The sequence below is a fragment of the Anolis sagrei genome, chromosome 2 (genome assembly GCF_037176765.1).
Source record: "Anolis sagrei isolate rAnoSag1 chromosome 2, rAnoSag1.mat, whole genome shotgun sequence".
NCBI lineage: Eukaryota > Metazoa > Chordata > Lepidosauria > Squamata > Dactyloidae > Anolis > Anolis sagrei.
Window position 1 is genome coordinate 73631680 of NC_090022.1, and position 25108 is coordinate 73656787.

The 25108-nt window shown below is 42.1% G+C and overlaps 1 protein-coding gene across 1 annotated transcript in view; it reads right to left on the minus strand.

The window, feature by feature from the left end:
- SEMA3B (semaphorin 3B) overlaps positions 1-16579 on the minus strand; it is a 69439-nt gene extending 52860 nt beyond the window's left edge. Inside the window, exon 1 of the mRNA XM_060765753.2 lies at positions 16009-16579. The gene's annotated coding sequence lies outside the window, so the exon portion shown is untranslated. The remainder of the gene's footprint in view (positions 1-16008) is intronic.
- Positions 16580-25108: the final 8529 nt, after the last annotated feature.

The window sequence follows — 25108 nt, forward strand, 5'->3', positions numbered from 1 at the left end:
AATAGATTCAGTCTCTTTCCCTTTCTTCTCTCAGTCTTCCTTTATTTCACTCCTGTTTTGCATTTTCCCCCAATGAATCTTCCCCAGCCTGTTTTTTTCAGAGAGAGCTGGCCACCTCTGAGCCCATTTGTCTGTGCAATTATTTCCTTGCCTCCCTGGCAATTAAAGGATGCCAGCTTCCTCAAGCAATTATAGAGATGCCATGTAAGCCCATCTATAGTACAGGGGGATTTTATGATAAGCGGGCCATGGTTGGTATGTCAGCTAACGAAGCCTGCCCCGGCCTCAGGCAAGCACAGGGCTCCCTTCCCAGGGAGTCTGTTAAGCTATGAACAATGAGGCAAAGAAAAAAGGACTAGCCCTTTACAGAATTGTTTAATTAACTCTAGATGGTCTTAACTAAGGTCTGACGTGGGGTGGATGTACACCTGGAGGATTATCCTATAATTGTTCCTGGGACATATGGTTTATTCTTGGTTTTTATGTTCTTGGATCTGCAGAAGAATCACTGTTAGGTAGAGTTGGTGGGGCCTGCAATAAAATATTCAAGTGTGAAGTGTTTCTGTTTGGAACTCCAGGCAACCCATTCTATTCTTTCTTTGCTCATTTCCTACCCACCATGCCAGTCCCTCAATAGTCAGTTAGAATATCACTATGTGTGCTTTGTTTACCTTATGCTGTTTGGTTATGTACTCCAATCCAGTTAGCAACACTCACCACCAACATTTTTTGTGCTTTTGCTCTATCTTTATGTAGTCAAGGATTCTTTACAGTCCCAGTTCAGCTGATTTCCCCCATCCAAAAGGAAGAGCATTCTCTACCCAGCAGGGAAGGGCTTTGTGCCGGGATTACTGGAGAAACCCTTCTTTCCACCCAGCAGATGCCTAATGAGAACACATTAAGGTTATGGCATACCAACACTTCTTGAAAAGGAGTAAACAAAAGTCTGAGTAAGAATGTGCTGTTCTCTCCCTGACCCCCTTCAACTTTTCCAATTATCAGAGTATGGGAAAACTACCTTTTTGACTACTTCTCCCAGGCTAACAAATCCATGACATTCTGAGCACTGTAATCCCAAGGTCAACATGGTACGAATACAGAAGACAGCCCAAGGGTGAACAGAATGACCACTAACCCATCTCTCCATGATTGCTCTGACTGTGGCAAAAAGGACAAAAGAAGTTTGCTCAAACATAAAAGCAAAGGATTGAGATGAAGCAGAAGGGGACAGTAAGTGCCCCCCCAAAATGACATCTTGCACTATAAGTGGAAAACACGATAGGGGAAATGGGGAGCTGCCAGGGCTTCTCTCAATCCCATAGGACTGGTGTATGCTGTTTACGCATTAGTCAGATTATCTTTAACTTTCAAGGAGCATGGATCCTGCTTTCAGTGTCAGAATTTTCCATCTCCACCTCATTATTGAAGAGCTACAAAACCTCTTTCCATTTTCTTACCCTTGTCTTTATTGTCTCTTGGCAAGATCTGTTGTCACTCAATACGAACAGCTAGGCTGGGACAGTGTAGTAAAGCCAGTCCAGCATCCATCCATCAAATTTTGGCTTCTTTTCCCAGAGGGGAAAAAAACTAGAGCAAGAAACAAAGGGCAGCAATAAGCCCATCCACCTGGTAAAAATCTGTCACCTGCTGAGCTAGGATTGAGCTGATTTTGGCAAGAAAAGTGTGGAGCAGGCAAGTGGCCACCTCTTTGTTTTGAACTAAGTGGGAATTGCAAGACTAATGTGGCTACTGGGTCAGAAAAGACCTCTGCCCCCTACGGAAAAGACAAAATAATGAAGCTTTTCTTTTTCAATCCCAGGATAACTGTGAAAACCTCTGTGAGATCAGTAGATTTAAACAGCTAGAAGCAGAATAGTCGGAAACTGTACATGCATCATCTACTGGATACACTGATGAAGGAAGAATAGTTGAAACACACACCAGGAGTTGGTTGTATATCAATATATGGAGTTTTCAATGCAATTTGCAAAGCAAACAATGCATATAGGAATGTATATTGCCGTGAAGGATACAAAATGCATGTTACAGAAAAGGGCACAGAAAAAATGTTCATGAGAAAAGTCTGGGTTTTTGTGTACATCTGTAAATTGATTTTTTAAATGCATACATTTCAAATAATTGACAAAACATAACCATTCTCATAATTTTTGATTTGACCTTTAAAAATCCATGTGCACAATATGGTTTGGGTTAACTTTCGAAAAATGACTCAATTTCAGATTCAACCTCTGAAAAATGAGAAACTGAATGAAATCAAGCTGGACAGGTTTGTTTATTGCTAACACACCCTGAGAGCAATGACCAATCTTGATAAAATACTGAAGAGTAGAGACATCACACTGGCAACGGAGATCCGAATAGTTAAAGGAATGGTATTCCCCATAGTCACCTACGGATGTGAGAGCTGGACCATAGGGAAGGCCGAGCGAAGGAAGATAGATGCTTTTGAACTGTGGTGTTGGAGGAAAGGTCTGAGAGTGCCGTGGACCGTGAGAAGATCCAACCAGTCCAAGATGACCAAGAGACCAAGATGAAGTACTTTGGCTATATCACGAGAAGAAAGGAAAGCATAGAGAAGACAATTATGTGGGGAAAATGGAAGGAAAAAGGAAGAGGGGATGACCAAGGGCAAGATGGATGGATGGCATCCTTGAAGTGACTGGATTGACCTTGAAGAAGCTGGGGGTGGTGACACCTGACAGGGAGCTCTGGTGTGGGCTGGTCCATGAGGTCACAAAGAGTCGGAAATGACTGAACAAATGAACAACAATAAAACACACCCTAAATACTCCAAAGGCACCACATCCTGTTTGAATTAGGAATCCAAGCAGGATCAGCCCTGATTAGTATTTGGATGGGAGACCCAAAATATATACACCTTTTATCAGCTTTAACAGCTTAAGGGCATCTAAGATTATTATTTGTACACAAATATATGTTTATACTGAAACATAAAATCTAAAATGCCTTTATATTACAATAGTGTAGTAAAATGGCATCCCTGATATAACTAATTTACGATGCCATAAAATTCTCTAGCAGTGTGCAAAACAATGAGGAAGTATCTTGTGGGTTTTTTTCGGGCTATATGGCCATGTTCTAGACGCATTTCTCCTGACGTTTCGCCTGCATCTATGGCAAGCATCCTCAGAGGTGAGGTCTGCTGGAACTGGGGGGGGGGGGGGGAAGGGGTTTATATATCTGTGGAATGACCAGGGTGAGACAAAGGGCTTTTGTAAGTTGGGCTAGGTGTGAATCTTTCAGCTGACCACCTTGATTAGCATACAATGGGCTCACTGTGCCTGGAGCAAACTCTTCTTGAAAGGTGATTAGATGTCCCTGCCTGTTTTTCTCTCTGCTGTTTTTGCTGTTGCAATTTTAGAATTTTTTAATACTGGTAGCCAGATTTTGTTCATTTTCATGGTTTCTTCCTTTCTGTTGAAATTGTCCACATGTTTGTGGATTTCAATGGCTTCTCTGTGTAGTCTGACATGGTGGTTGTGAGAGTGGTCCAGCATTTTTGTGTTCTCAAATAAAATGCTGTGTCCAGGTTGGTTCATCAGGTGCTCTGCTATGGCTGATTTCTCTGGTTGGAGTAGTCTGCAGTGCCTTTCATGTTCCTGGATTCTTGTTTGGGCGCTGCGTTTGGTGGTCCCTATGTAGACTTGTCCACAGCTGCATGGTACACGGTAGACTCCTGCAGAGGTGAGAGGATCCCTCTTGTCCTTTGCTGAACGTAGCATTTGTTGGATTTTCTTGGTGGGTTTTAGAATTGTTTGTATGTTGTGTTTCCTCATCAGCTTCCCTATGCGGTCAGTGGTTCCCTTGATGTATGGCGGGAACACTTTCCCTCTGGGTGGGTCTTCATCTTTACTCTCGTGGCTTGTTCTTGGTCTTGCAGCTCTTCTGATGTCTGAGGTGGAATATCCATTGGCCTGTAGAGCCCAGTTGAGGTGGTTCAGTTCATCTTGGAGGAGGTGGGGTTCGCAGATTCTTTTTGCACGGTCTGCCAAGGCTTTAATGGTGCTTCTTTTTTGACTTGGGTGATGGTTGGAGTTTTTATGTAGATATCTATCTGTGTGTGTGGGTTTTTCTGTAAACGATGTGACCCAATTGTTGATCTGGTTTACGGATGACTAGGACATCTAGAAAAGGCAGTCTTCCTTCCTTTTCTTTTTCCATAGTGAATTGGATGTTTGGGTGGATGCTGTTAAGATGTTCCAGGAACCTGTTGAGTTCTTCTTCTCCATGGCTCCAAATGGTGAAGGTGTCATCCACATATCTGAACCATATTGTGGGCTTTTTGGTTGCTGTTTCAAGAGCTTGTTTTTCAAAGTGTTCCATGTAGAAGTTAGCTATGACTCCATGTAATTCTAAAATTGCAACAGCAAAAACAGCAGAGAGAAAAACAGGCAGGGACATCTAATCACCTTTCAAGAAGAGTTTGCTCCAGGCACAGCCATCCCATTGTATGCTAATCAAGGTGGTCAGTTGAAAGATTCACACCTAGCCCAACTTACAAAAGCCCTTTGTCTCACCCTGGTCATTCCACGGATATATAAACCCCTTTTTTTCCCAGTTCCAGCAGACCTCACCTCTGAGGATGCTTGCCATAGATGCAGGCGAAACGTCAGGAGAAATGCCTCTAGAACATGGCCATATAGCCTGAAAAAACCCACAAGAACTGAGTGATTCCAGCCATGAAAGCCTTCGACAATACAATGAGGAAGTACTCCATTGGTGTCACAAGTGGATAGTGAAGTGACAGCTCCCCCGGTGGCCGGAATTAAAAAAAAAGCATACCCTCATGAAGTTGGAAAGTTAAAAAGTCTCTGTATCTCTGACTATATATGTTGTGTGTCTATGGCATTGTGACCCGCCCTGAGTCCCCTGCAAGAGTGAGAAGGGTGCAATATAAATATATAAATAAATAAATAAATAAATGGCAAAAGGTTACTTTTTAGATTTTAATTTTTAAAATATATATTTAAAGCTGTGAATGGTGAAATTCACAGGTACAGAATTTACGGAATGTATACAGAGGGCTAACTGTATATGTTTGGGGAAATTACAGTATATTTCAGATGAAGAAACTGGCAAAACCACTTCTTGTGCATTCCTTGCTTAGAAAATCCTATCAAATTCAGAGGGTCACCATAGAAGGCACACACACACACACACCTCACTGTGGTGCACAAAAATATCAAACAAATGGAAATCGGTCAACAAGCTTCTCAGTTTAGCCTTTCTTTGTGGAACAACCTGTCAGAATTTAAAAACTATCTAAAGACTACCCAGATAGTTTTTAACTATGAATCTTAAACTTTCATCCTTTGTTTGATATCTTTTTTGTGTATTTTAATTTTTTTATAGAAATGCAGTTTTAATGTGGATCTTTTATAGAAATATGTATATTTGTTGAATTTTTGCAATGTTCATGTTTTTAATTGACTTTCCTCGAGCCCCAGGATGATGATGATGATGATATGTTGTGTCCCTATATATTTTGTTATTACAATTTATGAATATGTTTGTATTTCTTTTAAAGGGTTGATTTAACCTCCAGGTTGCTATTAAAATTGGATTACTGTGTCACAAAATGATGCGTGTCTAAAAAGTGGGTCACCAACATGAAATACTTGGAAAACTCTGATTAAGTGCTTAATACAACAAATATACCATATTATCCTGAGAATAAGCTACTGAATTTACTGCCAATATAAGATTGCCAAGCTGAAGAGTGTCACAGACCATTATATAACTAACCTAGACTGGATACTCAGGCTGCCAAAAAAAAAAAAAAAGAAAGAAAGAAAGAAAGAAAGAAAGAGAAAAGAAAAGAAAAGAAAAGAAAGGACAAGAGTAGGACAGGACTAGTGACAGATTAGTTCTGATTGAGCTTTCATAGTACTTCGTGCCTATTAGTATTTGGAGGATGGCAATTTATTGATCTGTTGGGTCTCCTGCCAGTCAAATCAGGAAAGAAAACATCCAAATCTGTGAACCTTAATCAGTTTGTGGTGTTTACCTTTCCCTGTTGACAAACCCAGGTTACCTTGGAATTTTTTTCTAATTATAAGATACTTACAATATTGAAGGATAAAACCCTTTGTCACTTTCCCTTTGAAACTGGTAGGAACTGCAAAAGTAGGATGAAGTAGTAACGGAAATTAATAAGGAGGAAATTGGGAAAGACTTGTCAGAGGCCTGATTTAGTAATTTAGATTAATTAACTCAGTGAGTTGTTTCATTATAATTTCAAGATAATTCCTGAGGAGTCAAATTTTCATCATCTGTCTACACGAACTGAATTTGTACAGTATAGATTGAACTGGACTAGTTCTCCAAACCTACATGAGGTCATCTTGGCACAATGGTTGCCAACTGCTGAGTGTGATGGCTGTTGGTAGCTCTCATGTCAGTAAATTTGCTCTGGATTATAATTTCACCATTAAAGGAGCTATTCAAGGTGCTGAACCTATTTTGGGGAACAGAGTTCTATTAAAGTTCAGTCAAAAACATGGATGAAGTTCATTACCACACTGACATGGAAGCTGCCATCTGTTCTTGGATATAATAAAAAAAAACCCTTCTTCCACATTGGTTGTCATTGGGCAGTGACAAAGAAATTGAAAATACGGGAACAAATTCAGCTTTAGGTTCTTGTGGGTTTTTCAGCTTTATTACAGTCATTTTTTGTTTATTCACTTTTTAATGTAGCCGTAATAGGGACAATAATGAAATGTTTCTGGCTTGGTCATACCCCTCCACTATAATCCTGCCACAAATTAATAGCAGCTACACTTATGTTTTTAATATCCATTACTGCCCTCTAGAGGCATAATGCCAAGTTGTGGAAAGGGCTTTTGAGATTCAGGAGCAATTATTTATTCATCATTGCCTCCAAGTTAGAGGACAGAGCCTTGAATCTTACTGCCAAGCAATTGCTCTGAATCAATTGCTCTGAAAATGATGCCATCCTAGGAGCATCCAGGTTTCTTTGGCTGGAAGAAGGAGGGGAGCTTTTGCTGCAGTTGACACATTTCTGCTTTTTGGAGTCTATAATCACTCCTCAGTTTTCATAACAATATTGTAAAAAAGATACCAGAGCTATCTGTTAAATCAAAGGACCAAATTTTCTCCAAAGTCAGGTCTAGACATCATGCTGAATTACATTACAGGTAGAGTATCCCTTATCTGGAATTCTGAAATACTCCAAAATCTAATATTATCCACATAGGTGGCTGAAAATATACTGACCCTTTTGCTTTCTGATGATTCAATATACATAAACTTGGTTTCATGTACAAAATTATTGTATAAAATTACTTTCAGGTTAGGTGTTCAAGGTGTATGTAAAACATAAAGATATTTTGAGTTTAGACTTAAGTTCCATCTCCAAGATGTCTCTCTCTCTCTCCACACACACACACACACACACACACACACAAATATCACGTGCCTTTTTGATAAGGATTACTCAAATTGTATAGATTTTCTTTGTAGTTTTCTACAATCTTTCTGATGTTGCTTTTAAAACACTGAAGTCATTTTAAGTAGAACTCCTGGGGAAAAAAACTATTTGCAACTGGCTATGTTTATGCTGATTGCAAAATAAATGACTACTCTAAAACTATGGCAGTGGGTACTGCTTTGCATGCTTTCCCTGCCTGCTGAAAAAGCAACCTGTTCCAGATGGTGGTTCGTGCATTTCTTGACGACGTGGTACTCCTTTCCAGACCTGTGTTGCCAACATGGGGACAGCATCAATTTCCCTCCAATTTTATTTCAAAAAGTACACACTGTTCCTTTAACTGCAAGAGGTTCAATGCTCCAGTACTGCCAGCAAATGAAAGCAGTGCCAGAAAAAGCTGCTTGAGGACTGTAAAAGTTTATTACTGTACATGGACTGGGTGACAAGCAAAACAAGAGTCAGCTGGTAAAGCACTACTCTGAACTGCCCGGCCCTCCATCCCTCCTCCGCGGAGGGGAAAGGGGGTAGAGAGTAAAAAACAGAGAAGTTGCCTCCAGCAAAACTTGGAGCTGTACAAACCGTGCATCACAGACTCAGCTGCTATTATGCAGTGTTCTGCATTATGAAGGAAACTCTGTGGCCCCAGAAAACCTGTCCATATTAGGCATGTTTAGCAGTGAAGGTTGCTCATGCAAGAGAAAATCCTGATGCAGCCATGCTAAACTCATATTGCTCACTGGAATTAACCACTAAGTTGATCCTCAATATTTTAGTAAGGAATGATAGCTAGGAGAATGGATACTGAAAGTCATACAGGTTAAGTAGCCCTTATCCAAAATCTTTAGGACCAGAAGTGTTTTGGATTTGGTGGAATTTTGGAATATCTATTAGCATACATGTACATAGTGAGATATCTGGAAGATGGGACTGAAGTCTAAACACCAAACTCATTTATGTTCCATGCAAACTTGATACATCTAGCCTAGTGGTTCCCAGTCTTTTTGACCAGTGACTACTTGACCAGGGACCACTCTCCAATATTAGTACCAAAAGGGTTAAGAATCAGCTTCTGGTCAACTTTAGATTCAGTTTGGTTATTTGGGATGCTGAATCAGAAATTTGCATTAGATAGATCACATCAGCTCTAGTTTCTGATACAGAACATATGCTGTCCAGTAGTCACCATCTGGTCTCCCACAGAAAACCGTATTTAATAAGCCTTGGCACTATAAGAGGGTTTTGAGAGACCAGTTGCTCTCGTGGCAATGGTGAAGTAACGGTGAGGCCGGGAACTATATTTTAGTTCTTGCAGACCACTGGTAGTCCACGGACCACAGGTTGGGAGCCACTGATGTAGCCTGACAGCAATTTTATACATAATATTTTAATAATTTGTGCATATAAAAAAGGTTTATGTACACCAAACCATCAGAAAGCATCAGAAAATCAACAGAAAGCTCCTTCCTTGGAGCCTTTTAAACAGAGGCTGGATGGCCATCTGTGGAGGGTGCTTTGGTCGTGCTTTTCCTGCATGGTCCAAGTGGTCTCTTCCAACTCTATGATTCTATCTATATATAAAAAAATGCTCTGTGCATAATGAGTACCTTAAAAACAAAAGAACCAATGAATGAAATCACACCAAATTTGGCAACAAAACGTCTCACAACACAAGGAGTTACCATCACTCAAAAATTATGATTTAGTCATTTGGGAGTTGTAGTTGCTGGGATTTATAGTTCACCTATAAATCCCTCATGGCCTTCCGTAAGGGCCTGAAAACCTGGCTCTTCGAGAAGGCCTTCAACTAAGTGCTATGTTTTTGGAATGATCACCGGAATGGACTACGACTATGAGATTGATTATGACCCAAAACAAAACGAAGCGGATTTTTAGTTTAATTAGTTGTTGTATTAGTAAGATGTTGTGTTATGGTCTTGATCTATTGTAAATTGTTGTTTTTTCTATGTTTTGTACACCGCCACGAGTCGCCCTTGGGCTGAGAGTGGCGGTTAACAAGTGCAAATAATAAATAAAATAAATAAATAAATAAATAATAAACCTACAATCAAAGAGCATTCTGATCTCCATCAATGATGGAATTGAACCAAACTTGGCACACAGAACTCCCATGACCAACAGAAAATACTGGAAGGGTTTGGTGGACATTAACCTTGAGTTTGGGAGTTGTATTTCACCTACATCCAGAGAGCACTGTGGACTCAAACAATGATGGATTTGGAACAAACTTGGCACAAGCACTCAATACACCCAAATATAAACACTGGTGGAGTTTGGGGGAAATAGACCTTGACATTTGGGGATTGTAGTACTGGGATTCACAGTTCACCTACAATCAAAGAGCATTCTGAACCACACGAACGACAGAATCAGGGCAAACTTTCTACACAGAACCCCCATGACCAACAGAAAATACTCAAGGCCATCCAGTCTAACTCTCTTCACCAGGGCAAGAAAACGTAATCAAAGCCCTCCTGACAAAGAGCCATCCAGCCATATAGATAGATATGATTCACACACACACAGATATAATGTCATAGATTTGAAAGGGACCCCTAAAGAAGGAAAATTATACATTGCATGTTCCAGAGTAGTCAAACCAGACACTCTCCACATCAACACTGACAAAGAAACAGCAAGAAATACTGTTTACCCACAAGCATAAAGAAATTACATATATTAGAAAACAACATTTTCTCATTACTTTATTTTCTAGATCAACAGACTGGGCCACAGCAACGCGTGGCAGGGGACAGCTAGTGATTCTATGAAAACAAAGCTGCCACCCATATGAATCACTTTAGACTTCAGAGTATTTTAGATTACAGAATTCTGGATAATACTCAGAGGGCATCAAATGGGGATAGTATGGTTTAATCATGAAGATATTAATATTGACAAGATTTGTTACTGCTACACCTCCAACTTATGGAGACCTTTTCCCTGGAGATTTCTTAGCAAGATTTAGTCAGAAGAATTTTACTCATACCTTCCTTTATATTGAGAAAATGTAATTTGCCCAAGGCCATATTCTGAATTTCCCTGGCTGAGCAGGATTCGAAACCTGGTCTCCCAGAGTTCTAGTCTATACCATACTAACTCTTAACAAGCATTTTATGCCTCCTAAAACCACAAGCAAAGCCCTGTGTCTCTTCATTTTGGATTCATACAAAGTTCTTCCCACAGCATTATTTTTTTCTGATGTTATTACTGATTTAGTGAGTGTTAGATCAGTGGTTCTCAACCTGGAGTCCCCAGACGTTTTTGGCCTTCAACTCCCAGAAATCCTAACAGCTGGTAAACTGCTTGATATTTCTGGGAGTTGTAAGCCAAAAACATCTGGGGATCCCAGGTTAAGAACCACTGTGTTAGAATATAGGTTATACACCCTAACAATTGTCTGTGTTTATTTTATATACTGCTTATACACCATATATATGTTTTAAAAATACTCATCCTGCTATCTTTGTCCTATGTAGGTCTTATTAAAGTCTACAGATCCATATCACTTGATTACTACAGTCAGATTATTGAGGTAGATCTACTCTGTAGATCTACTTGCACTTTGAGGCCAGGAGAAATATATCCCTTGCTTAGACAAAATGTATACAAAATATTACCCAGCTGAGTGCATGTTCTCATCACAAAGGGAACATGTACACATCAAAGGCAAGAAACATCATGCATATGTCTTCCCTTGGGTTAGTCAAAGTCCTTCTTTACTCTTTCAAGCTACCTACTACTATCTGAAAAATGTAATGTTCAAGAGCTCCATCCAAAATCTTCATTGAGTCAACTACATAATCAGCAAATATCTTCTTCTTAATATTTTGGTGAGGAAAATTGTTAATTGCAAACTAGATAATAACATATCCATGAAGGTTCATGGCTAGTATTAAAACAATATCAAAGAATAAAGATGTTCACCGCAGGTTCCTCATCACAAAAAACAGAAGAGCTTGAATCCACTGCTGCTAGACTTTGTCCTTCACAGCCTTGAAGAGTTCTCTTTTATGGACCAAATTTCTCAGTGGATATGCTGGGTGAGAGATCTGGTGAACTGTATTCTTAAAAAACAGCTTTTTCCAAACTCAGGCCCCACATCTGAGCCTCCTGGGACAATTTAATCAATAGCATAGAGCAAGCACCCTCAAACTGCGGCCCTCCAGCTGTTTGGGTCTTCAATTCCCAGAATTCCTGACAACTGAACATGCTCATGAGGGCTTCTGGGAGTTGGAGGCCCAAACAGTTTGAGGATGCCTGGCATAGAGCAAGTATCCTCAACCTGCGGCCCTTCAGCTGTTTGAGCCTCCAGCTCCCAGAAGCCCTAGACAGCTTGTTCAATTATTGGGATTCTGGGAGTTGGAGATCCAAACAGCTGGAGGGCCACAGTTTGAGGATGCCTGGCTTAGAGCAGGACAATAAGGTCAAACAAACACATGGACAGTAACATCACAGGTGGCTAGAAAACATTTCAAAACAACCTTGAAAGAATTGAAAACTTGTCAAAGCCAACAAAATAAATATCAACTATAAATTGATTCAATTGTGAGCAAATAAATAAATAATCAGAATCACATGTATAGAATAGAGAACCTAACAGTAACACAGGATCTTGGAACGATTTTAAAAACCTACAAAATGAATGTTTTCCAGTGGCATTAAACAGCTGAAAAAGGCTAATACAATTTTAGTAATAAAACCCTAGTTTTTAAAATACAATACTGTACAAGAAGTACAGTATTGTATTTTATTGTGCATTAGTCAGTCCTCATTGGGTACTCTGTGCTTTGTTGCTGCAATGATGCAAACTGGAAAGGGAGTACAATGAATGTGGTCAAGAATATGGCCAGTAGAGACAGGTTGAAGGAATCAGACATGTTTAGCCCAGTAAATAGAAGACTGAAGGAAGATATGATAGCACTCTTCAAATATCTGAAGGGCTGTTGCACAAAGCAGGGTGAGACTTGTTTGCAGCTACCCTGGAAGGCAAGACCACATCTAGAGGGGACAGTATCTCAGTTGAACATTGGAAAAACAGGAAGCGTATTGTTGAAGGCTTTCATGGCCGGAATCACTGGGTTGTTGTAGGTTTTTTGGGGCTATATGGCCATGGTCTAGAGGCATTCTCTCCTGATGTCTTGCCTGCATCTATGGCAAGCATCCTCAGAGGTAGTGAGGTCTGTTGGAACTAGGAAAAGGGGTTTATATATCTGTGGAATGACCAGGGTGGGACAAAGGACTCTTGTCTGCTGGAGCTAGGTGTGAGTGTTTCAACTAACCACCTTGATTAGCATATAATGGCTTGACAGTGCCTAGAGCAAACTTTTGTTGAGAGGTGATTAGATGTCCTTGTTTGTTTCCTCTCTGTTGTTGTGCTGTTGTAATTTTAGAGTTTTTTTTAATACTGGTAGCCAGAATAAATCTGGCTACCAGTATTAAAAAACTCTAAAATTCAAGGTTCTGGGGAATTTTAGTTCAAAGACAAATTCCAAGCTTTAACCAGGGTGAATACACTGAGAAATCACTGCAATTTGACACCACTTTAGTTTCCATGGTTTAATGTTATGGAATTATAGGAGTTTTAGTTTTACGAGGCCTTTAGCCTTCTTTGCTAAAGAGAGCTGGGGTGCCACCAAACTACAAATCCCAGGATTCCATAGCATTGAGCCACTGCAGTTAAAGTGGTGTTGAACTGCATAAATTCTAATTAACTGCATGTATTCTTAGTTCGGGGAATGCGAAAGATGGGATAGCTTGCCTTCCCTGGAAGTCTTCAAGCAAGGAGGAACAAGAAAACCCTCTAAGCTCTGTTTCTCTGCCTAGACCAGATGGGTCTTCAAAATCCCTTCTTGGGTTCTGTGTTTTTCGACATGAAAGCTACAAAATAGGAGGGCTGCTTTAATACTTAGTTTGAGATCCCGTGATGTGGGGAATGTTAAATCTCAGGCCGCTCTGTGCAACAGCAGAGAAAATTACAGAGCGAGCTGACACAAGGAAGCAGCTTCTGTAGTTCCCCAAACCCCTATCCCAAAATAATGATGCCCCTGTCCCACATAGGCCTGGCCTCTTTCCACTCAGCCTGGCTCCAGTGGCTTTGCTGGGAGAAGTGCTGACTCGAGGAATACCCAGTTAAAGGCTCCTAAAAAAGATTTCTAAGAAAGGAAGGCCTGCTTTGAGCCACACAGCCTGCATGTAGCAGAACTGAGTCTGAATTTGCCCGCTAGTCACCTGTTCGTCTTTCTGCCATCTCACCCACAAAATGAAAGGCATCTGCTCGTTTGGATGGCACATCAATAGACCCATAAGTGGTCTTCTCAAACTGGGCAAACCCACAGAATCCCAATGTCATTCAGTAGTAGAAAGTTTGGCTTTCTAACAGTGTTGCTGTGGAGATACCCATCCCATCATCAAGTGACAATATACTTAAACAGAATCTAGGTGGTGATTTTGGTCCATGAGGCAAGAAATCCTACAAGAGCTTCTTCCCCTCACTGCAATACAGAAACAGTAACAACCAAGTCAATAACACATTTCATGACACAAAGCTACCTGCAGCCTGAGGTGGCTGCTTCTCTGTTCTTTTACTCTGCCTAATTCTTTTATAGTTTTGCCTTCTTGTCAAAGGACATGAAGGGATCTGGGATCTTTTCTTAGTTCCAGTCCCAGTTTCTCTAACTTTTAGATATGAAGGCCTGGGGGTGAGGGGACGAAGACCAAGGGTGCATCTCAGTTGTAAAATGAAAGCAGTTTGACACTACTTTAACTGCCATGGCTCAATGCTATGGAATTGAGGGAGTTATAGTTTTACAAGATCTTTAATCTTCTCTGCCAAAGAGAGCCGGTGTCTCACCATATCCTGGCATTGAGCCATGGCAGTTAAAGCGTGTCAAACTCCATTAATTCTACAATGGAGTGACCTTAAACTCTGTTCCACTTTGGAATTCCCTGATTCTGTAGTGCGGGCTGACTTGTTCACAAGTATTTTTTGCACACCATTCAGGGTGGACTCTCAATGTTACTGATAGCACCTCCATCCCACCCCACAAGGTCCACCCACAGAAGCTGATGAATTGTGATGGTTCCTTCACCCATGTTACAAGGAGGGAATGTGGAAAATGAGTGGGGGGGGGGGGGCTGTCACAACACATAACACATAATGACAGTTCAGGAGGCTGGGGACCTCACTTAGGTTACCTGAAATATTTTCTGCCAAGCAACACATGTAAGTCAATTTCTCGCTCTGGAGTTTAGTGTTCCTAGACTACCCCATGAAGTATAAAATTATTGAATCACAAGGTGTTCTTCTGTGTATGTGTGTGTCAAGAGCAACTGCAAGTCACTTCTAGTGTGAGAGAATTGGCTGCCTGCAAGGATGTTGTCCAGAGGACACCCGGATGTTTTGCCATCCTGTGGGAGGCTTCTCTCACGTACCCGCATGGGAAGCTGGAGCTGATAGACGAAGCTCACTCCGCTCCCTAGATTCGAAATGCCAACCTTTGGGTCAGCAGTCCTGCTGGTACAAGGATTTAACAAGGTTAGAAGGGTCCACAAGAGTTACCTAGTCCAATCCACTGCTCAGTGCAGAAAATTCAGCTGAAGCCCTGGCAGAAGGTGTCTGACAAGCCTCTGTCTGAAAGCAATTGGAGAAGAAGACCCTGCCAACTTTCTAGGCAATTTGATCCATAGTCAAAACTGCAGTCACTGTCACTGTTCCTTCAGATGTTCAATCATCATCCACCTTCCACTGACTTCAAACCATTAGACCTGGTCCCACCTCTCTGGGACACCCCTTGTGGTACTGAACAAGGACAACAACCCCCCTTCTCTTCCACAGCCTTTAAACCTACACAACATTCATCCAAACTTCTGACACAACAAAGGAAAACCCAGAAGCCAAGAAGGGAGAGGTTTGAACCCAACCTCACCCACACCCTGAAGGTCCCTTCCCTTCACTTTTTGGGGCACTTCTTATGTGTGGAATCTCTTCTGTTCCATAGGTTTTTCTTGGCCAGGTTTGTTCCAAAGAGCCTTCCCCTGAGGCTGAGAGTGTGTGACCTGTCACAGTTGAGCAGGAAATCCTGCCCAGTCTTCCAAGAACAGAAACTAAGAAGAGATCCCTCAAACCGCTTTGCCGGACTGGAATTAATTATCCCCACGGAGTTCTCATCTACAGTTTGACTCACCATTTGAACTGCCAGGGCTCCATGCGGCGGAGTCTTCGGAGTTGTAGTTTTAGAAGGCCCTCAGCCTTCTATGCCACAGAGAGAAGGCGCCTCACCAAACTACAATGCCGAGGACCCCATAGCATTGAGCCATAGCTGTGCAAAGGTGCCATGTCCAGCTGCATTACGTCTAGATCAGGCATGGGGCCTGAGGCTATTAGGAATGGTGGAAGTTGAAGTCCAAAAAACTTGGAGGGCCCAAGTTGGCCCAAGCCTGGTGTGGATGCATCCTGTCAGCAGGCAAGGTAAGCGAGGAGGCGAAGAACCCACCTGCCTGGCCAGTTGGGGCGCTTCTTCGCTGTCCTGCCGCGGCCGAGAGGGGGCGCCACCAGCTGGGGAGGGGCTCAAGCTCTGCCTCTCTCTGCCAAAGGGAGGACAAGCCCACGGAATCCCTCAGCCCCGGGTTCTGCCCGTGCGAAGCCTCCTGTGGCCGGCGGCAAATGACCGAGGGAGGCGTCGAGGGCAGAGCGCGCGAGAGGGCTGCCCGGCCCCCTCCCCACTCCCGCCGCCTCCTCCTCTCTCCGCCCCGCCGGCAACTCAGGCGCAAAGGGGGCGGGTCCGGAGCGGCTCGGCCCGGGTGGGGCGCCTGGGATCCCGCAGAGGGGAAAGGCAGGCGCGGGGCGCGGGCGCATCCTCCTCCCCTGGCTCGGGGAACGGGACGCCTGGCTTGGCTGCCTTTTGCTTTAGTTTGGCGCCCTTGAGCAGAGACAGCGCCAGACCCGGTGAGACGTGGCTTCCGAGGATTCCAGAGCCTTGAGCCGTGGAAGGGTCCCAGCCCGAGCTGCCCGGGGAAGAGAGCTGGGGGGCGCCAGGGAAGCTGATCTCCACCGTCTCCCGGTTCTGTGCCGTTTTCTTGTCACCCGTGGGACGCCCACGCTGCCGCCGCTCCCCCGCGGAAACGCGCAGCCAGGGAAGGGAGGCGCAGGCATTCCCCTCTTGGCCACCTTTCTACCCTTCCAAGGGCCCTTCCACACAGCCCTAGATCCCCGAATATCAAAGCAGGAAATCCCACATTATCTGAGTGTGGACTCTGATCACCTAGTTCAAAGCAGAGATTGTGGGATTTTCTGCCTTGATATTCTGGGACAGGCATGTAGCCGGGAAGGGGGGGGGGGCTTGAGGGGCTTCAGCCCCCCGCCCCGAAATTCTCATGGTGGTTCGCGAAAAGGCCTTACTGGTGCATTATTTAAACCAGGGGTCAGGAACCTTCGGCCCTCCAGGTGTGGTGGACTTCAACTCCCACAATTCCTTGAGGCCAAGGTAAGCCTTTGGGGCAAATGCCGAGCCTCAAGGAATTGTGGGAGTTGAAGTCCACCACACCTGGAGGGCCGAAGGTTCCCCATGCCTGATTTAAACTCTCTTTCACTCAGACTCAGCCCCCCCCCCCCCGAAACAACCTCACCCACCCCCCCAATCGAAATCCTGGCTACGGGGCTCTGGCATATAGAGATGTGTGGAAGGACCCTGCAGAAGAGCCTCATCTGGGTTGTTCGGATTTTTCCGGGCTGTATGGCCATGTTCAGAAGCATTCTCTCTTGACGTTTCGCCTACATCTATGGCAGGCACCCTCAGAACAGGCATGTAGCTGGGAGGGGGGACTTGAGGGGCTTCAGCCCCCTCCCCGCCCAAATTCTTAGGGTGGTCCACGAGAAGGTCTTACTGGTACGTGGCACGGTGGCGTCCTTGTCTGTGCCCGGGCCCTCGGCGCACTCTTTCCTTTTCGGTGCCCCTGGTTTCAGCCTTCAGTGCCGGGAGAGGAAGGGGAGTGCGCTGACAACCAAAGGCGCCAAAGAGGATGCCGCCGCACCACAGACTATTCAGACTGTTTATTCATATCACGATCTGATCACCATGCTCAATAGATCCCATATGCATGGGGGTATTGGGATAACGATGCAAAAGGTTTGCTAGGGTAGATCCTCTCTCACTCACACTCAGCCCCCCCCCCCCCCCCAATCAAAATCCTGGCTATGGCCCTGCCTCAGAGGTTGTGAGGTCTGTTGGAAACTAGGGGAATGGGTTTTATATATCTGTGAAATAATGCCCAGGGCGGGAGAAAGAACTATTGCCTGTTTGAGGTAGGTGTGAATGTAAGAAGCCAGACCTTGAAAGTGCTAGGCCATTCAGTGCAAATCAAGGCGGCCAATTGAAACATTCATACCTACCTCAAACAGACAAAAGTTCTTTCTCCCACCCTGGACATTATTCCACAGATATATAAACCCCACTTTCCTAGGGCCCTTCCACACTGTCCTATATCCCAGAATATCAAGGCAGAAAATCCTACAATATCTGCTTAGAATTGGGTTATCTGAGTCCACACTCAGATAATGTGGGATTTTCTGCCTTCATATTCTGGGATATAGGGCTGTGTGGAAAGGCCCCCAGTTTCCAACAGACCTCACTACCTCTGAGGATGCCTGCCATAGATGCAGGCAAAACATCAGGAGAGAATGCTTCTGGAACATGGCCATACAGCCCGGAAATTCTGGCCATGAAAGCCTTCAACAATACATAGGGCTTCATCTTTTCTTGAGCCAGGAGCCCAGCCAGTACGCTTTTGGGTCCAACATGGTTTTTTGTTGCAAGGACGATTTTTTGAGCCTTCAGCATGCAAGCCAGGAGGCAGGCTTGATGCTGAGTTAATGTGGTTTGACACCAAGGCCATGGCACATTGCTATAGAGTCATAGGAGCCGTAATTTGACAAGGTTTCTGGCCTTATCTCCAGGGGTGCATCCATACTGCAATGGGATTGCTGGAGTTATACTTTTCCAAGGGCTTGAGCCCTCCCTGCCAAAGCCTACTGCTGGTGCCCCAGCAAACTACAAACCCCGTCCTTGAGCCATGGCAATTAAAGTGGGACAAACCTCACTAATTTTGCAGTGTAGAATATGAACCCTGCGAGTCTTAAGAAGCATATACACCAGGCACGGGCAAACTTCAGCCCTCCAGGTGTTTTGGACTTCAACTCCCACAATTCCTACACCAAGGGTGCCTTTAAAAATATGTTGGAAGGCACTTTGGATTTCAGTTCTATGAGAAAGGTGTGATAGAAATCTAATAAATGTGACACATAGTTTTCAAGAGTTTGGAAAAGTTACTTTTTGGAAAAGTTACTTTTTGAACTCTGGATCTCCGCCTAGGCAGTGTTTTTGAAATTATAGCCCATTCTCTAGTTTATACACAGGGAAGCCGCAGTGAGTATAGGCTTGCCATCCCCTCAACTGGTCTTATTTTCCAGTGTTGCTGGTGGGGCTGGGAGAGGAGGCTCCCCCACCCACACACACACAGCCAGAGCGGGGCCTCCTTTTTTGCAAAAGCTCTATGGCCCCAGTATTTGCTGTCTCCATTGTCCATTCTTGGGCCTCCTTTGCAAGAGTGTCTGGGGGTGGAACAGGCACCGGGCCCTTCTGACCTTGCATTCTGCTAACAGAGGCCCAGTCTTTGGCGCAGGGTTCTGGGAAAGTTCATGGCTGCTCTTGCAGTCTGTTCTTACTGTAAGGCATTCTCTTTGCCTCCCACACTTGGACATGGCCCTTCTCTCAGATGTCCTCCCCCACCACAAGCCTCGCCCAGCCCTAGCTTCCTGCAAAACAGGTTAGTGGTCGGAGATCCCTCTGAAGGCAGCTGAAGGGATCAGCAGGGCCATGGAGGCTGCTGCCTTTACTGCTTCTTAGGAAATCCCTCAGCACCTCTGTGACAGCTCTATAGCTCTCTCCTGACTCATCCTTTTTGTTATACATTTTAAATAAATAACAATAACATTGCTCCATGGATAGTGTATAGTACAAATAAAGTCTTCCCCAAACTGCTAGTAACAGTTGAAAGAAGTATACTAGCTTTCAAGGTAGATCTTCCATCTTTCCATGTTTCCATCTCATGCAAAATTTAAGTCAAATTTTTATTTTTTTTAAACAGGGCAACTGTTCCTTCTGTTTCTAACAGTTCTGTTCTCTCTGCCTCTAAGGGTACATTGAAACTACTTGTTTGTGAGAACAGGAGGAAGAGAGAATATATAGCCAAAGTTTGTTATTTTAAAAGGTAGAAGTATGTATGCTGTAAATATCAGTATCTGAGCCACATAGAAGAAAAATGAATGCAAATGCAAACAAGGGATGTCACTGTGCAGAGAGCCTGTTAATCCTAATAAGTGGAATACTAGACATCTAGAGGAGCCCCCATCTAGACATCTAGAGGAGCCCCCGGTGGCACAGCAAGTTTAACTGCTGAGCTGCTGAACTTACTGACTGAAAGGTCAGCAGCTCAAATCCAAGGAGCAATGTGAGCTCCCACTGTTAGCCTTAGTTTCTGCCAACCTAACAGTTTGAAAACATACAAATGTTGGTAGATCAATAGGTACAAGTCCAGCAGGAAAGTAACAGCACTCCATGCAGTCATGCCAGCGACATGACTTAGGATGTGTCTATGGACAATGCCGGCTCTTTGGCTTAGAAATGGAGATGAACACCATTTCCCAGAGTCAGACACAACTGGACTTAATGTCAAGGGGAAACCTTTACCTTTATTAGATGTCTAGAACCATTGCTTGAGTTGCAAACCAAAAATAACCACACGCCAGCCTCTAGTACCACCATTATTTTCTTTAGTCTCCTCTGCCTTCTTTCAGTCACAATCAAGTCCACAAAAGAAGAATCTGTATAGCTTTTGAAGAAGAGAGAAAAATAATAAAAAATTCCACTTCTCCCCCACTATTTTTCTCTTCAAGTATATCTCTTGGACACAATGTTGTGTGCCTAAGATTGTCTGCTTGCTTGCTGGCTTATCCTAGATGTTCCAGGATGTGTGTGGGATGAAAATGTTTTGGCAAGATGAGAAGGACTGTTGATATGTCCAACTGCTGTGCTGAAATGTCCAACAAAGTAACCCTAAGGGCTCCTCCATCCATTGTGACATGCTTTCCAGAGTGTCTGGGTATCCTTGCCTAAGAAAACCCTGGGAAATACATGAGATAGCCATAAGTCAACAGTTGAGATGTACATACACACTTAAAGCTAGATTTTGATACCCAAGGCATAAAATTGCACATGTGCTTCTGACTATCCCTGGTTAGCAAACTATCCTTTTGTGGCACCTAAAATCAGATACCTTGAGATAAAGAGAAGTAAAAGTAAGAGGGGGAAAAACCATAGCAACTGGCATAATATAAGCTTTAGCTTGACATACCTTTGCTACCTCTTTGTTTAAAAACAGAGAGAAGATAGAGATGGTTGTGTTTTGAAATTTCCTAGGACTTCGCTGAGACAGTTAGCTGCTTTCTTTTCTGATGTAAACTGTACATGTTTCTGGTTATGCCCCTGCCCTCTTCATATGTAATGGAAAGCAGGGGCTATTTGTGGCTTTTCAATCAAATAGATGTATCTGCAATCACTGTGATTTTGTGTCTTTTTTACTTCTTTCTTTTTTGTGGGGATGTTTTCTTTGTAGAACACATGTTAACCTTAGATAGGATCCCACAACTACAGACTACCACATGGTGTCAAATGTTTAATTTAGATTCTATAGTCAAAGTTTAGATTCTATAGTATATTTACATGACTAAGTGAAGACTAGTAATTATAATTTTTAAAAATGCATTTTAGCCTGTTAAAGGGAGGGGAGGTATTTAGCATTTTAATACTAGATGATTTCAGCATTAGTTTTTGTCGATTTTAAACTACTTATTTAAATGCACTGAAGGAGTAATATTAAAACCACAAATACAGTATCTAAGCAGTTGTCTAATTGGAATAGGTGAGTGGGATTGTATGTCTCGGGATACAGAAATATACAAATTGTGATAATTTGAATCTTCAGTGAATTAAGTAAAGTGATCCAGGTTTGTCAAATGACAGGTCTTTTGCCCCTGAAGTGTGGAAACAATAAAATCTGTGTCCCCTAAAGTCTATTTCTTGAAATTGGAACATTTTACAAAGGTAATTTTTGTTACACTTGTAGCTGACATAGCAACTGATGCTATGTCGGTATTAATATATGTAGTGTGCCAAGGTATACAAATAATGCAACAACAACATATGAAAGAAATAATGTGTATGAGAAGTGAGAGCCGTATTGTCTTTCAGATGCTGTTGCCTAAAATTCCAGTCATTCCTCTTAATTATGTATACTGACTGGGACTCATACGATATGGAGTTCAACAGTATCTGGAGGACTATATCATCCCTACTCCAACTATATAATAATCACCGCCTTTAACATAGAGTTTGAGTGCCAACAGAAATGAAGCCAAAATGGGCTACTGGAAAATAAAAGGGAAATATCAGCATTTTCTGGAGGCTGTCAGAGTTGCCTAATGTAGGGTTTTAATTTTATTTTAGAAGAATATAGATGTGGTACATGTACCCAAAGCCCTATACATATGACAACGGTTGATTAGTGGCTGATAATGAGAAATACATAGAAAGAGAGGGAAGAGGAGACTAGGTGATATTAGAATAAGAATATATCTTGCAACATTTCATTATATAAAACTTGAAACAAATTGTAATAGATTGCCACACAGTTTGATCTCACATGCAATTCTGTGTAAGTTTACAGAAATCTATGCCTGCTTAATTCATGAGCAAATGTGAATAAAAGTGCTGTCCTGTTGAGAAAAGAAGCCTGTGACGTCGGCATATAGTGTCTTCCAGTGGAAAGAAAACACGGTCTGATTTCATATATGTATACAGAATAAGTATTTTATTTTAGCTAGAAAACAGTCTGTTGTAACGTATTTCACCTATTTGGCCATTAATCACAATGTGCATGCAAAGCAGTTCACATGCCAGGTTATCTTCCACCCAATGGCTGGTTATTAATGCCAGTTAAGGGAATAGTAAATGTTTGCGCTCCTTACATTTCATTTCCCCTCTTACCTCATTCATTACATCCTCTCCCGCAATCTTGTGTATAAATATCTGACAGCTGAGGCAACTCCATGCCTCTGATAAAGTGTGCTGGAATCCACAAAAGCTTGTGCCAAGTGAAATGTGTAGGGTTGATATTGTTGGCTAGATAAAGGTGGATGCTACTTCATGTTATACATGCTGTAAAAATCTAACACTACTACCCTTTTGCAAAAAATTATAAAGTTTTCTTAGATGCAATAAAATATGACACCTTTTCTCCCTAATAAACTGATATCCTTGTATTTTCCTTTGACAAATCCTTTCTGCACCCTTGCCCTTGTTTCTTGGATAGAGTTAGCATTGCAGGGGTAAATGGCATTCCTTTCTTATTCACATTGAATTTATTCAGATGTAAGTGTGAGTGAACAGGCCAAACAAATGTTGAGTTAGTCCATCAAAAAAGATCTTATACAGGTTGAGGCTCCCTTACTCATAAATCCAAACTTTTCAAAAATTGTCCACAATTGTGATTGAAGGCCATAAGCATAAGGCTACAAGGAAAGCCCCGCTGGGTCAGAATAAAAGTCTTTCTAATCCAATGCCTTGTTTCCCACAGGGCAAACCACATTCTTCTCAGAAGGCCACAAATAGGACATGAAACAAAGAGACTTTGCGAGCAGCTGTTGCTCAGAAATTGACATTAAAGCTTTGAGCATAAAGGTAGGAGATAGCCATTGTGTCCAGCAGGCACTGACAGCCCTGTCCGCCATGAATGTGCCTGATCCCATTTCAGAATTATATAAAGTTAGTAACCATCATCACATTTTGTGGCAGTGAGTCCCATCTTTATCTGTGAATTATGTGTGAAAAGTGGTTCATCCTGAATCGGAGGAAACAAACCTAGGGGACTGGTTTGCCAGTGAATTTTAAACAGGCAATAAAAAAAGCTGTGTAGAGTATTCTCTCCACTTTTATTGGGGTTAGGCATGTGGCACAAGTGGGAAAACCATGAATTTTTTAAAATGCTTTTTTTTTTGGTACTTGAGATAACACTTCTCAGGGACACTCTATGTCCTCCAGAATTCGTCATAGAGTCATTGTGGAAGATCTAGAGATTCCTAGGGATGACATATTAATCAAATACGTGAATAATCAAATCTACAAAACTTAAACACTGCAAATATGGAGAGCTGGCTGTACTCTTTTTCTCTTTTTGTTAAAATAATATTTCAATTTAACATTTATTTATGAATTGTTTTTGTGTTATGTTTTACTGCATTGCTTTGAGGACTCTGGAGGGAGAAAATGCAATACATAAATATATTTAATAATTAATACTAAATAAATGTCTGCCGTGGAGGCTTTTTAACAAAAGGACCTCAGTAATGCTCCATGATGTAGCTTTACACTCACAGAGCAATTCATATTCAACATTAATATGAAAGTAAGTGGTCTTCTAGTAAAATAGATTGCTCAAAAATGCAAAAACATTCACACTAGCAATAGGTTTTAAATGAGATTATCAAGAACTGACAGAGTGCTTAGAGAGGAGTGGTAAGTGTGCCCCATATCAAGTAAGTGATTAGTACACATAGCTGTCTAGAAAGAGCAAGCTGCTTTCATAGAATTTGGTAGCAGATCCCTTCATGGAATTTCTGGAATGCTGGGCTGAATTCTTTCTGCAGCCTCTAAATTGTGAGATTTAGGCTAGATTGGAGGCAAGTGTTCTTAGCAGTCCGTGCAGCTGAATAATTTTGCATATAATTGCAACTTTAGACATGGGTAATGTGAATTCTGTTGACATAAGCCTTCACAAGGGTGAAGTCTAACACAGAGTTAAATGTATTTATGGGCATTCTTGCAGTCCCAAACTTTGCTTCCAATGGGCTTAGGCATGTTTAACGCTTTGTTGAGCTGTGGCCAACATTTTTAGACTGGCTGCAGTCCACTCTATTTTAAGAATGGGCATCAGACAGACAGCTGGTATTATACCAAACTAAACAGGTAAAGCTAAAAGGTATGCTTCAGTGTGGAGTGTAAATTCAGTTGCAATTTTAGAAATTGGTGCATATTCTAAGAAAATGAGCAGGCTAAATAAATAGCATGCACTCTAAAAATATATAAAAATTAATAATACATACAATTCTTCAGTAATAAAAATGGGGGTTCAAATATTAGTATTTCCCAGGATTTGAAAACTTTTTATTAGATCTCTGGTAAACAGAAAAGGCATCAGAGAAAGCTGTTGCACCATAAACATTGTGGGAATGCTGTAAGTGGGATTTTGGTGGTGATGGTGGGCTGCCTGGTTTTTTAAATGTAATTTTTATTGTATTTTAACTGTATTTAAACATTTACATTCATGGCACACAAATTTAATAGTTTTTTAAATTTTATATTCATAAGTATATGTATTAGCTTTGTTTTAAAATTCTTTTGTTTTGTGTCATGGCATTGAGAAAAGCAGGTGAAAAATTAAATTTTAAATACATACATAAATAAATAAAATAATATTGGCGGG